We start from the raw sequence: 12,160 nt of genomic DNA on the forward strand, positions 1-12,160 counted from the left end.
TTGTAATTAAACATATTCCAGAATCCAGAGCATAAAAGGCCACCTAAATGATAAAGTGGGAATTATATGTACCATAATGTATGAAGCTTTAAAAAGTATTCTACATGGATCTAAAAGAGAGAAAACCATAAGTTAAGAATGTGAAAAGACAGTGATCACTTTGGGGATTTCATCTTCCTATTTATAATGACAATATTTATCTTAAAGTTGAAGCACTTAGTTCTTGAACCAATAAGCTAATCTAAAATTGAGCCATAACCGAATCTAACTGTATGTCCTTCAAGCTTTCTGATATTAAACCAATCATCAAATACTAAAAGGAAGATGATTTCTTCTTGTTTGATTAAATATTTTAAAAAGTATATATGTTACATGGAAAACTCCTAATTCTCAAACCTAATCACAATGATCTGGTCCTGGATAAAGCTGATCAAAACCAACCACTGGCAGTCACTTATTTAGTTATTAGAACAGGATTGGCAACTTTCTCCAACCCTTGAGGCCATCATGCAAGATGACATCACGGCTCAAATGCGCTTCCCAAGTCACATGAACAATAACAGGATTTCAAGATCTTGTAAGGTTTTTGGGAAGAGGGGAGGACTCTTAAAATTTGACAGGTGCTTTATTGCTGATTGTTAATAAAGTATAACAGTATTACCACCAATACTGACAATTATAAAGTGCAAGCACCTAGTGTTATACATTATGGAATCAGCTTTAGAGTTAGACGGAATGTTTCAGTTGCTGCACATCCAACTCAGGATTTATTATCTAAATGAGCCTTTTTTGAACCATCATTTTGGCTAAATGAGCTGAAGACTATCCAAATGCACTGGTGAGGTTATTTCACTAGGGAAGGCTTACTGAAGCCCAGAGAGGAAGAATGACTTTTCCTAGTGTAAATTTTCTCTGAAATATGTGGCATTTCCAATTCAGTACATCTACCAAAATACAGGAAATCCTCGACTTTCAACAGTTCATTTAGTGACCATTTAAATTCACGGCACTGGAACAAAGTGACTTATGATGGTTTCTCACAACTACAACATTTGCAGCATCCCCATGATCCTGAGGTCAAAATTCAGATGCTTGGCAACTGGTTCATATTTATGATGGTTGCAGCATCCCAGGGTCATGTGATTATTCTTTGCAACCTTCTGATAAGCAAGTTCAATGGGGAAGCCAGATTGTTTTAACCAAGTTACTACATCAGTAATTAACTGTGGAAAGAAATGTCATAAAATGTTAACTCACTTAACAAATTCGTATTTGACAACATATATTTTGGACTCATTGTGGTTGTAAGTTGAGAACTATGTATAGCAAATAACTCAGATAGCTATTCACCCAAATCCTAGCATAGTTTAGATTTTTCATTGCTATTCACTTCAGTATGTCCCATTTTTTATGCCTGTGTAAGACTTCCTTCACATTTTGGTGCCTCCAAATGGATTGATCATCTCTAATTTCCATGATCCTCCTGCCAGTGTGCCCTTTGGATTGTCAGTAAACATCTGGAGGAACTCGCATTGCTGAAAGCTTGACAAATACATCTTCAAAGCAAAGTACTTTTAAGTATCCATAAAAAGAGAACATAAGAATTTAGAAACATTTGAAAAAAAGCAGAAAAATGAACTTCTATATGTTTGCTCCACTTCTTTTCCTTAAAAATTGTTTATTTAACTTTTTCTGTGTGGTTGGGTTCTTTATGTTGCTTATGTGGGGGCTCTTCAAATGAACTCTGGTTTGCTTTCTTTTCTCTGTGCTAGTTTTCTTTCCCCTTCTCTCTCTGGAGGGAAAGTTATTGAGAATTCAAAATTGTACTTTACAGCTGATTTTTTGTTCTTGCATATCAAGGGTGAGTGGGTGTTAATGCATCTGAGTCTTGTATGTGTAGAGTAGTGGTGGGATTCAGCCAGTCTGCACCTATCCGGGAGAACCGGTTCTTAACTTTCTAAGAGGTCCAGAGAACCGGTTGTTGGAAGAAATTTTTTTTTTCCGCTTTACAGGGCTAATCCTATAAGGAAGGCAGGAAGGAAACATTCTGGTGTTGTTTTTAGCTTAATCTTTATTGCTCTGCTTACAGAAACTGCTCTCCGGTTAACCCTTATTACATTGTAACGGCTAAGGCAAAGTGCCCCTCGACCTGAGTAATGTTGAGTTGGCCACACCTACATGGTCACATGACCACTTAGCCCCACCTACCCCCTGATTATTAGGACAGAGAACCAGTTGTTAAATTATTTGAATCCCACCCTGGTGCAAAGTAGTTAATTGTATGCAAGCAAAAGCTAAGTTTCAGTAGCATCTTTAAAAAGAAGTTAGGCTAAGCACTTGCCTTAAGGAGAAATCAAATTAACTGGAGGAAAATGTGTTTCCACGTGCAGTTCTGAAAATAATAAATTGATGAATGCCTACCTTTGGTTCAAAGATTGAATTATCTTAAGGGCTTTTATATTGTACATTTATCTGCACTATTCAGATATTTAGGCCATTTTTTCCTGATACAGTGTCCTCTAGGTGATTGTCCCTTTTTATAATATTTTATTTTGAGAGCTCATCTAAAACACAATGGGAGAGTATCAAGTAGAAAAAAATCTGTTATAGCCAACATCTCTCTTTCTGCAAAACGCTCCCAGCATTCCTATTTGTTTTAAAATGTAGAATTGCCAGTTTGCTCTTGTGGCAAACTTTTTAAAAGCAAAGTGTTAGTTCAGTGATTATGTGGCTTCATGTTTTTATGCTAACCAGATGAAGTTCATGAGGTGTTGTTAAAAGTTGCTAAGGAATGCACAAGATAATGCTTGCAAAATTGTTTCACAATGTGCTAGAAAACACAGGAGCATATGGCATCCCCCATGTCACTTTCTGGAAGATCTGCTTAGATCTAATTTTGTACAAAATTGACAATTGGTTCAAGATGGCATCCAACCCACCCTTCTATATATTCCCAGGTAAAGCAGCTGCTTCGATTTCATTGTGCCTTTCAGTTCAAAATGTCCTTTCACTTCTTACAACTCTAGAGAACAGAAAGAATTTCTTCACCAGTGTTGGATGCTCCCTGGAAAAAAAGGCAGCTTTTTCTATGCCAGGCTTTTGGCCCTTCAAAAATAGAACTATTTTTGTATAATTACTACTTTAAGAACTTTAAACAATTTCCCCCAGCTATTGAGGGTACTGATGGAACTGATAAGGAGTCAACACCACTTGCAAGGATAGTAGCTGAATTCTCAGAATACACCAATGATTCTTTATCCATGTTAGAAGAAAGAGAGGCCCATCACCCACAGAGCCAAACAGTTTCTATCTTTTGTGCTATAGTAGTTACCTCCAAAGAATTAATAGTTGCTTAGTGTAACAGTGTAGTCATTAGTGGTCACAGTTCTTACCTTTTTACTTTTAATGCAGTTTTAATTTTTTTCTATTTTTGCTCTCTCTTGAAGACTGAATGACTGATTCAGGAATGCTGGTTTTGTGAACCTAATGAAATAAGATAGGACCATATCCTCAGTCCTGTACCACACTGTTAAAATTAAAAGCTTCAGGTTATGCTAATACCTCAGAGTTTTGCTATCATTAGGCATGTAATATACTGTGAATGCTGTTTTACCACTGGAATAATATAGGATTCTTCTTGCTATTTAGTAATGTTTCCCCAGTGCGGAAAGAGACAACTAGCCCCATCTGACTCCACACCAGACAATTTGACTATTGCTAATTCGCTGTGGGACAATTCAATGTGGGAATTCAAGAGAGGGACAAGAAGAATTGCAGATCAACCCAGCCTCAAGGACTTCTGGCTTGAGAAGGTTCAAAGTTAAATCAAGACAAGGCCTGCTGCATTTCACTTGTCCCTGTCTTGAGTTACCCTGCATTGAATTGTCCAGTAGTGAATTGGCCTGATGATGAGTTGGCCAGGTTGAGTTGTCATGTGATGAGTTGGCTAGAAAGAGGCAACCACAGTGAGTCATCCTAGACCCCTCCCCCCTCATGTGAGTACATAAAAGTCTCCTTGGTCATTAAAGAAAGTAGATAGACATAACTCTGAAAGAGCAAATTGGGTGCAGAACAGTGTTGGCTCTCTCAGAGAGATTAAGGATCAATTGCTCATCAATTTTACTCACATGTCTGTATGAAGAATTAATCTGTATAATTTGTACTTAATACCCTCAGATAGATAGAGTTATATAATAATTGAACCAGACCATAAGGAATACATTAAAGAGATATACAGCAAAAGTTTCTAAATATTGGGACATATGAGTGCCTTATCTATTATCTGCGTATAGGGAGCTTTTATATGTTGGATGACCCAGAGAAATCTTAGATACATAAGAGAAAACTGGAGAAAAAAGTGGAAGGTTCTAAGAATATTGTGGTATATACTTTGACCCACAATAGGGAGAAATTGACGAAGGCTCTGGATGAGATTATAGAGTTCCCATCCTGATTAAAGAAATTTCAACCAGTGCATTCAGGCTCATTGGCTGCTGACTGAGTGCAAAGATTTCCCAGTGACCATTACCTTAGGAATGAAGAGAGGCAAGCCTCCATTGCCATACTATGTTTACACTGCTTCCCTGCTTCAGATTGCCCACCTAAAGCTATTGTTTGTTGAGGTGGGCCAAAAATATTTTGCCACCTAAGGTAAATGAGAAGACTGCCTCCATCCAGATTCCATGTAGCAACAGGATTGGCGTTTGAATCCTATGTGGCAATGAGGCCGTTCTGGCAAATTATGGTACTTCGTGGTGGGCTTCAGGACAGTTCAGGACACACATGTTTTCCAACTGCATAAGGAAAATAGAAGGGATAGAGCTTAGAATAATTTCCACTGATACCAAACAAAGCTTGACAGATTGATTTGGGCATTCCTGCTATGCATTACTGCATACAGAAAAGTTCAAAGAACCATGTAGCACTATTTCTAGAAACCTAGAAGTAGAAGGGGGAGAGGGACCCAGCTGGACGCTTTATCCAGCTTACTTAATACACTTGCAATAGTACAGTAGTATGTTCTCTAGGAGCTAACAGTTTGTTATCTACTTGATGTGATGGAATATAGGCTTCCTTTTATATTTAGATTATGTACTTCAGAAGAATATAATATAAAACAATAGAAAAATATATATTTAGGGTTTGATAATAAGCATTTTAGGAAGGAAAAAGTAGCTGAGGCTATCACAAATTGAAATTTGTGTGTGTGGATTGTTATTTAATCATAGTGAAATAAAATATTGCATTGATTTGCCATTATCTGTGAAATACAATTTTTAGAATGAGGGTTTGAATGGTATTTTAAATTAGTTTTATCAGTTTTACATTGAACATCTTTGCAATGAACTTAGAATGATAGCTATATTGTTTTCCTTCCTTCCTTTTATCTATCCTATCCCATTCCAGCTTACCCTACCCTATCCTACCCTACCCTATCCTTTCTAGATTTGACCTTAATTTGTTGTGTAGTGAAGAAATCCTTCATCTGGAAAACTTTCTAAGACAAAGTGTGAATATAATTTTTATGAGTCCTTTCTACAGTATTGCAAGACCAACTAATAAAACAAAAATCAGTATTCATGTAATATCCTACCTGTGTTATTGTAATTTATGGTTCTATATGAATGTAGCAATAATATTGTTTCAGCCAATGTGTCTTTGCAAATTTCCAAGAATATGAGAAATTTTAGAAATTCAAATCCAAATAGAAAAATAATAATCTGAAAATGGAAACTTAAAATAGCAAATATGTTGGCCAAATTTATATTAATTCATATTAATGAATTTGTCAGATCAGAATTTAGCACTTCCTAGCCAACCTTGGCTGACTTTAAAAAGTTAAGCAAGGTTAGACTTGGTTAGTAGATATTTGTATAGGAGACATTCATTAAATATGAGGATTGTAAAATAGATTGGATATTTTTTTAAAGTCCTAATTTAGAAACTTTATTGTCACTTCAAATGTACACTAATTGGCATATGTTAAAATGAAATTTTGTTGCATACAGCACTTAAAGGGTCACCATCTTCAATATACACTACATAAACATGATAAAATAAATAAATAAATGCAACATTATGCATATACAACATAGTCTAGTTCGGATGTATATCTAGAAGAAAGAAAAACTTAGTTCTTTAAAGCAGTGATACTACACTAGAGCTCAGCCAAAAGACTAAGAAAACCTTTCAACAGCAAAATATTATAACTACAGGCCTGACACAGGGCCAAAGAATAACTGACCAGAGCAGGATTAAGCAAGAATTAAAACAAGCTTCAATTCTGTAGCAATTTCATCAAGGATGTATTATAAACAACATGTGACAAACGGAACATCATTCATCTCCTGCATAACTGTCAACCATATACCTTAATCAGAGCATGGTTTTTTAAAGTCACTAATTGATAGGATAGCTCATTGGGACCTCATTATTAAGCTATTTTACTTCCTCCAAGATACAAACACATGGACAGAAAGAGAGACTAACAAATTTATAACTAAAACCATTCCTCTTAAAGTTTCCTGTCTAGATCAGATTGGACTCAGTTGCCAAAGGGAATTACCGTATTTTTTGGAGTATAAGACACATCTTTTTTCCCCATAAAAGAGTGGAAATGTTAGTCAGGCCGTTAAATGGGGAGCATTTTTGTCTTCCCCCAGCCCCTAGAAGCACTCTGCAGGCTTCAGCAGGGCTGGGGGAAGGAAAAAATGCCCCCATTTTGATGAAAAACAGGGAGCGTTTTTGCCCAGCCCTGCTAAAACCTGCAGAGCGCTCCTGGGGGCTAGGGAGGAATAAAACTTTTTTCCTGACTTAAGTAACTCTTTGAAATCTTGGTGCGTCTTATACACTGGTGTGTCTTATAGTCCAAAAGATACGGTATCTTAATTGAGTATTTTGTTAATTTTTTAATATTGCAATATGCTTCATTATTTTATGTCATATAATCTTTAGACTAATTGATCAACACTAAACCATAAAATAATGAGGAAAATTCCATGGATACTTTGTTGTATTTATAAGGAGTCATATTAAAAAAGCCACTCCTTATCTTCTATGGAAATTACAGCTTTTTGTGGATTTTCAAGCAGCCAAGAGAGAAATCACAAGAAGTGAGTATTGTAAATCACAATAACATCTATATATCAACAATGCTTCTGACTTAATATTTTTCTAAAATGCAGCTCAAATACAAGTTAATTAAAATGGTACTAGGAAATGTTTGTACCTTATTAGAATTGTAAAAGCTGCAGAAGAGTAATGGGCCATGAGTCTAGTAGGACCCCAACATTGTGTACCAGCTCAATCTGAGAAAGTGTCACCATGTCCAGAGTCAAAGATGAAAAATCATATGGGCTTGAAGGGCCAAAACCCCATCTTGCTAGAGTTCAGTCAAAGCCAGTTCCTTCCCATCCAGATCCTTACAGTATCCAGGTACACAGCTATCACTGCCACCATATCATTTATCTGGCTTGGGGTGGAGATATATAATTGCATACTTTTGCCAGTGATCTGAAATTGTAAATAGCAATAGCAATAGCAGTTAGACTTATATACCGCTTCATAGGGCTTTCAGCCCTCTCTAAGCGGTTTACAGAGTCAGCATATTGCCCCCAACAATCCGAGTCCTCATTTTACCCATCTCGGAAGGATGGAAGGCTGAGTCAACCTTGAGCCGGTGAGATTTGAACCGCCGAACTTCAGCTAGCAGTCAGCTGAAGTGGCCTGCAGTACTGCACTCTAACCACTGCGCCACCTCGGCTCCTAAACTGATCAGGTTAGCCTTACAACTTCAGCCCCACAGTAAATGTGGACTAGGGATGTAGATCATTGTTTCTCAATCCAAGCCACTGTAAAATGCGAACACATCAACTCCTAGAATTTCCCAGCCAGGATAAAAGACTGATATTTCCTCCACTCTACAGTTTGGATAACTAATTGCTATATATAGGTTCTCTCTTACAAGCTGTGTTGATAATTCTGTAAGTGAAATAAATTAATATTTTTATGTGCTGAAATAGCAAAAGGTGTTTGAGGGCCTGAGCATTCTCTTGAAGATGCAGAGAGAAACTAAAAATCAGTTTTCTGCAATCTTCTATACCAATGATGGCGAACCTTTTTTGGCCCATATGCCAAAAGGGGGGGAACACAGGGGGGGTCGTGTGCAGGTGTGCCACACCCATAATGCTATGTGCACGACTCCAGCACTCCCCCCCCATTTTGGCGTTTTTTTTCGCCCTCCCCAGGCTCCAGAGACTTTATAGGAGCCTGGGAGGGTGGCCTGGGAGCCTAGGAGGGTGAAAACAGCCTCCCTGCCCCCCAGAGGCACTCCGGAGGCTTCAGGAGCTTTTCTGAAGCCTCCAGAGCGCAAAAAAACGGCCCTATGGGCAAACCAGAAGTTCAGGAACAAACGTCTGGTTTGCTTGTGGGGCCAGTTTTAGCCCTCCAGAGCCTTCAGGGGCCTTCAGGAGGCTTCCTTGAAGGTTCCAGAGGGGTTAAACCGGCCCTACGAGCAAGTGACTTCCAGTTTGCTCGTAGGGTCATTTTTTGCCCTCTTGAGCCTTCAGGGAAGCGTCCTAAAGGCTCCTGAAGCCTCCAGAAGGCTAAAAATGGCCCCACAAGCAAACCGGAAGTACATTCCTGAACTTCCAGTTTGCCTGTAGGGCTACTTTTATGCGCTCCAGAGGCTTCAAGGCGGCCTCCGGAGGGCGAAAAATGACTTCAAAATAAAGACCAAAGTCAGCTGGCCAACGCACGCATGTGCGCTGGCCAGCTGACAGGGCAAGCCTTGCGTGCCCTGACAAATGGCTCCGTATGCCACCTGTGGCACGTGTGCCATAGGTTCTCCATCATGGTTCTATATTCTCTGTGTGTTAGACTATGGCCATTAGGCTGGATTTCTATACTGCTGTAATCCAGAGTTTGTTTCAAACAAACTACTGAAGGATCTAGTTCTCATAGAACACTAATCCATAAACCATGGTTCAATTATTGCATTAGTGAAAACCAGACTAAAGCCTAGTTTGTTAACACATTGAAGTTTGAAGCTAGGAATGTTAGATATAATGGTTTTCCTGTGCTTTTTTTCTGCCCTGTCCCCATGATATGACCATCTCATTTTCAGCCCATGAGTGAATCAGATTTAGATCAGCTTGAGCTATTTCAGCTTTAAGGTAGTGTTTTCCATTTTAAGACAGCGGAATCCTCTGGCAATGTCAATGTAAAATGCAGTGTGCTTCACCAACTGTTAAGGCAGAAATGATCCTTGAGGGATTGGGACAGGGCAGCACCCACTGACCACTGTTACGCTAATGTAGGTATATTTTCCCCCTAGGATCTTCCCCACCTACATTTTTGTCCAGACATAGCCTACTGGTCCCATCAGGCTTTGCCTGCAGATGTGTAGATCCATCTTGGTCAGGCTACACTGTGGATTTCTGTTTTTATTTCATGTCAATTTGTCTAGGAAGACTGGAGGAAATGGAAGGCTCTAGTTTAACAAACCTGGCTACACAACTACACAAGATCAACATTTTGCAGAAAGCTAGAATGGAATCTACAGAGATCCCAGAAAGCTTGAAGACCTGGCTTTTTCCTCAAGAACTGGGATCAGGATGTTAGTGGAGCCCAATATGAATGAGATTTGGATTGTGAATGGATTGTGGAGATTTAAGTTACGTTTTCTTAAATTTTCTTAAATTGTGGCCTAAACCTGGCTTGCTGAGAGCAATCACATCTCTTTGAAGATATAACATAATTTTATTTGGCATACAGTGAAACTGTGTACACCGGACCCCTAGGAAAACATTGGCAGATTTCTGATCTTGGGTCTCTGAATCATTTTTTCAGCACATCTCTCAGCACATCCATTCAGAATAATATTGTCCCAGATCACTTTTATTAAAAATATGTTTCCTCAAAATACATCCTCTTTCATTATTATCAAAGCGTAGCATCATCATATTATGAATTTATAACTGCATGCAGGGCCACAACTGTCTAGATGATATTTATTATTTTGACATACATTTTAGCTTTATCATTCATAATATAAATCTACAAATTCACTCCCATGCCATTAATTAGCCCTAAGAAAAAACACAACCACAGCTTACGTGACTTTGGCCTGTGTATATCAAAAATAAGATAAAGAAAAGGGCAGTAAATTACAGCATGACTGGCTGAAATGTTTTACCCACACCCATCTGGCTGAAATGTTTTACCCACACCCATCTGGGTGACTGTTTCATTGGGTATGCCTTTGATTCCATTTGTTCACATGTGTGTGGAGGCATATCATAGACTTGGTAATGAATGGGTACATGGAGGAATACCTTTTATCACCGCATTGGGCAACATTTTCAAAGGGTGATTCCTTCTTGTAGGTCAGAGGGTCACAGGGAGTGGCCTAAGATTATCCAGCTGGCTTCATGCCTAAAGCAGGACTAGAACTCACAATCTCTAACCTGTGCCTTAACCAATATACCAATCTGACTCAAATTGCTTTTCATTGTGTTATCACACTTGATATTTAACCGAAGAGGCACAATATTTCTTAGACCTCTATTGCTTTATATCAAAAAATATTTTCTTAATTTTAGGTTTTACTACTAGGTAAAAATGCCTTACATTTTATGTCTTTTTGTCCTATGTGGTCACTGACCACAATATTAAATACACTTTCTCACATCCTGATTTTTTGCAGCAATTATTTTCGTTCGTGTTTTTACATTTCTCCTTAGCATTGCTAATATTCCAAAATTAACAAATTTTCCTTATGTTTTACATAGTTTTACATTAATTCCTTTGCCATATGTAAGCAGACTTAAAATAAACAATAATATGATAAGCAGCCTTACAAACAAACTTAAGTTTAAATACTGTAAAGTATCCAAACTACTTCTAAACAGATAATCCTTCTTCTCCTGTGTGCTGCTTGGGGAATCCAATCATGGGTTAACTTTGTCCATTAGCCTAGAGACTGAGTATGCAAATCTTGACCACACCTCCTCTGACTGGACCGGATCAGTTTTTTTACTCAGTCCAGCCTTACGAGACGCATCTCAATTTTCTCTCTAGACTAATCGACAAATTTCACCTTTTAATTGGATTCAGCAGCCACAGATTACGTTTTTTAAATTGGTATATTTAATCAGAGGTGGAGGCGGCAGTTCGCTGCCAGTCCAGACCTCCCCGCCTGGGATCGGGAGCTGCAAGGTCCATAGGCTCGTCGCGCCAGAACAGCAGCGGCACTTCCAAGTGCGGAGTTTGGCATTTGTTTCCCTCGCTTAATGTTTGAGTGCGTTCTAGGCTGGTGCGCCGCCCTGCGCCGTTTCGAGCTGGGAGCGACCTGCCTGCATGGCGCGGTTGACCCCAGGCATCGCCATTGCCACGTAGTGTTTACTTGATTGGAGCAGCGGCATTTTCGCTGTGGAGCTAGCGGCTTGCACGATCCCTGGGTGTCCTTTCAGGGCCTTGGCGGTTTGAAATTTCGCGCCCTCTGGGGTGGCCACCATTTTGGATCGGGTTCTGCGCACACACCGGAATCGGCCAGAGGAGGCAGGGAGTGTGATTTCGCGCCCAGGCATCGACGCCGCCCCGACGGCCTTCCTCTTTCCCTCACTTGAGGCTTGCTGAGTCACTGAGGAGGTTGTTTCCAACGCAGCTACTGATTTCATGTGGCGCTTTGTGCGGTGGAGCAATTCGTGGCATTTACTCATTATACAAGTTTGAGCCTTTCTAAATCTTTTTCTCTCATTGCAATGGCTGACCAGTCTGTGTCCAAAGGTACTGTGGAGCCCACTTGTGAGCCCCGTTCCCCTGGTGAGGGGGGGGCTAGCCCAAGGCCCGGCAGGGCTGCTACTAGGGCCACCAGTCATAAGCCTCGGGCCTCATCCGCCATTAGGGACAAGTCCCATAAGCGCAAGGATAAATCCAAGTTAGCAGCTAAGGCCTCTGGGGCACCTAGCAGCTCACCCCCGGTACTAATTCTGCAACGGGCTTCCCCAGCGTGCCCTACAGAGCGGAATTGGTCCCCTGATATTCAATTGCCTCGGGCTCCCATGTCAGCAGAGGGGGGTTTGGGGCCCCCCTACCCTACCCTCCCATTTCTGATTTCAGTGTGGCTTCGGCCCACTCGCCCCCATGCGCAGGGCCTTCC

Source organism: Thamnophis sirtalis, unplaced genomic scaffold (assembly GCF_051295495.1).
Source record: "Thamnophis sirtalis isolate CommonGarterSnake01/CBP01778 unplaced genomic scaffold, rThaSir2_p1.2 scaffold_4, whole genome shotgun sequence".
Classification (NCBI taxonomy): Eukaryota; Metazoa; Chordata; class Lepidosauria; order Squamata; family Natricidae; genus Thamnophis; species Thamnophis sirtalis.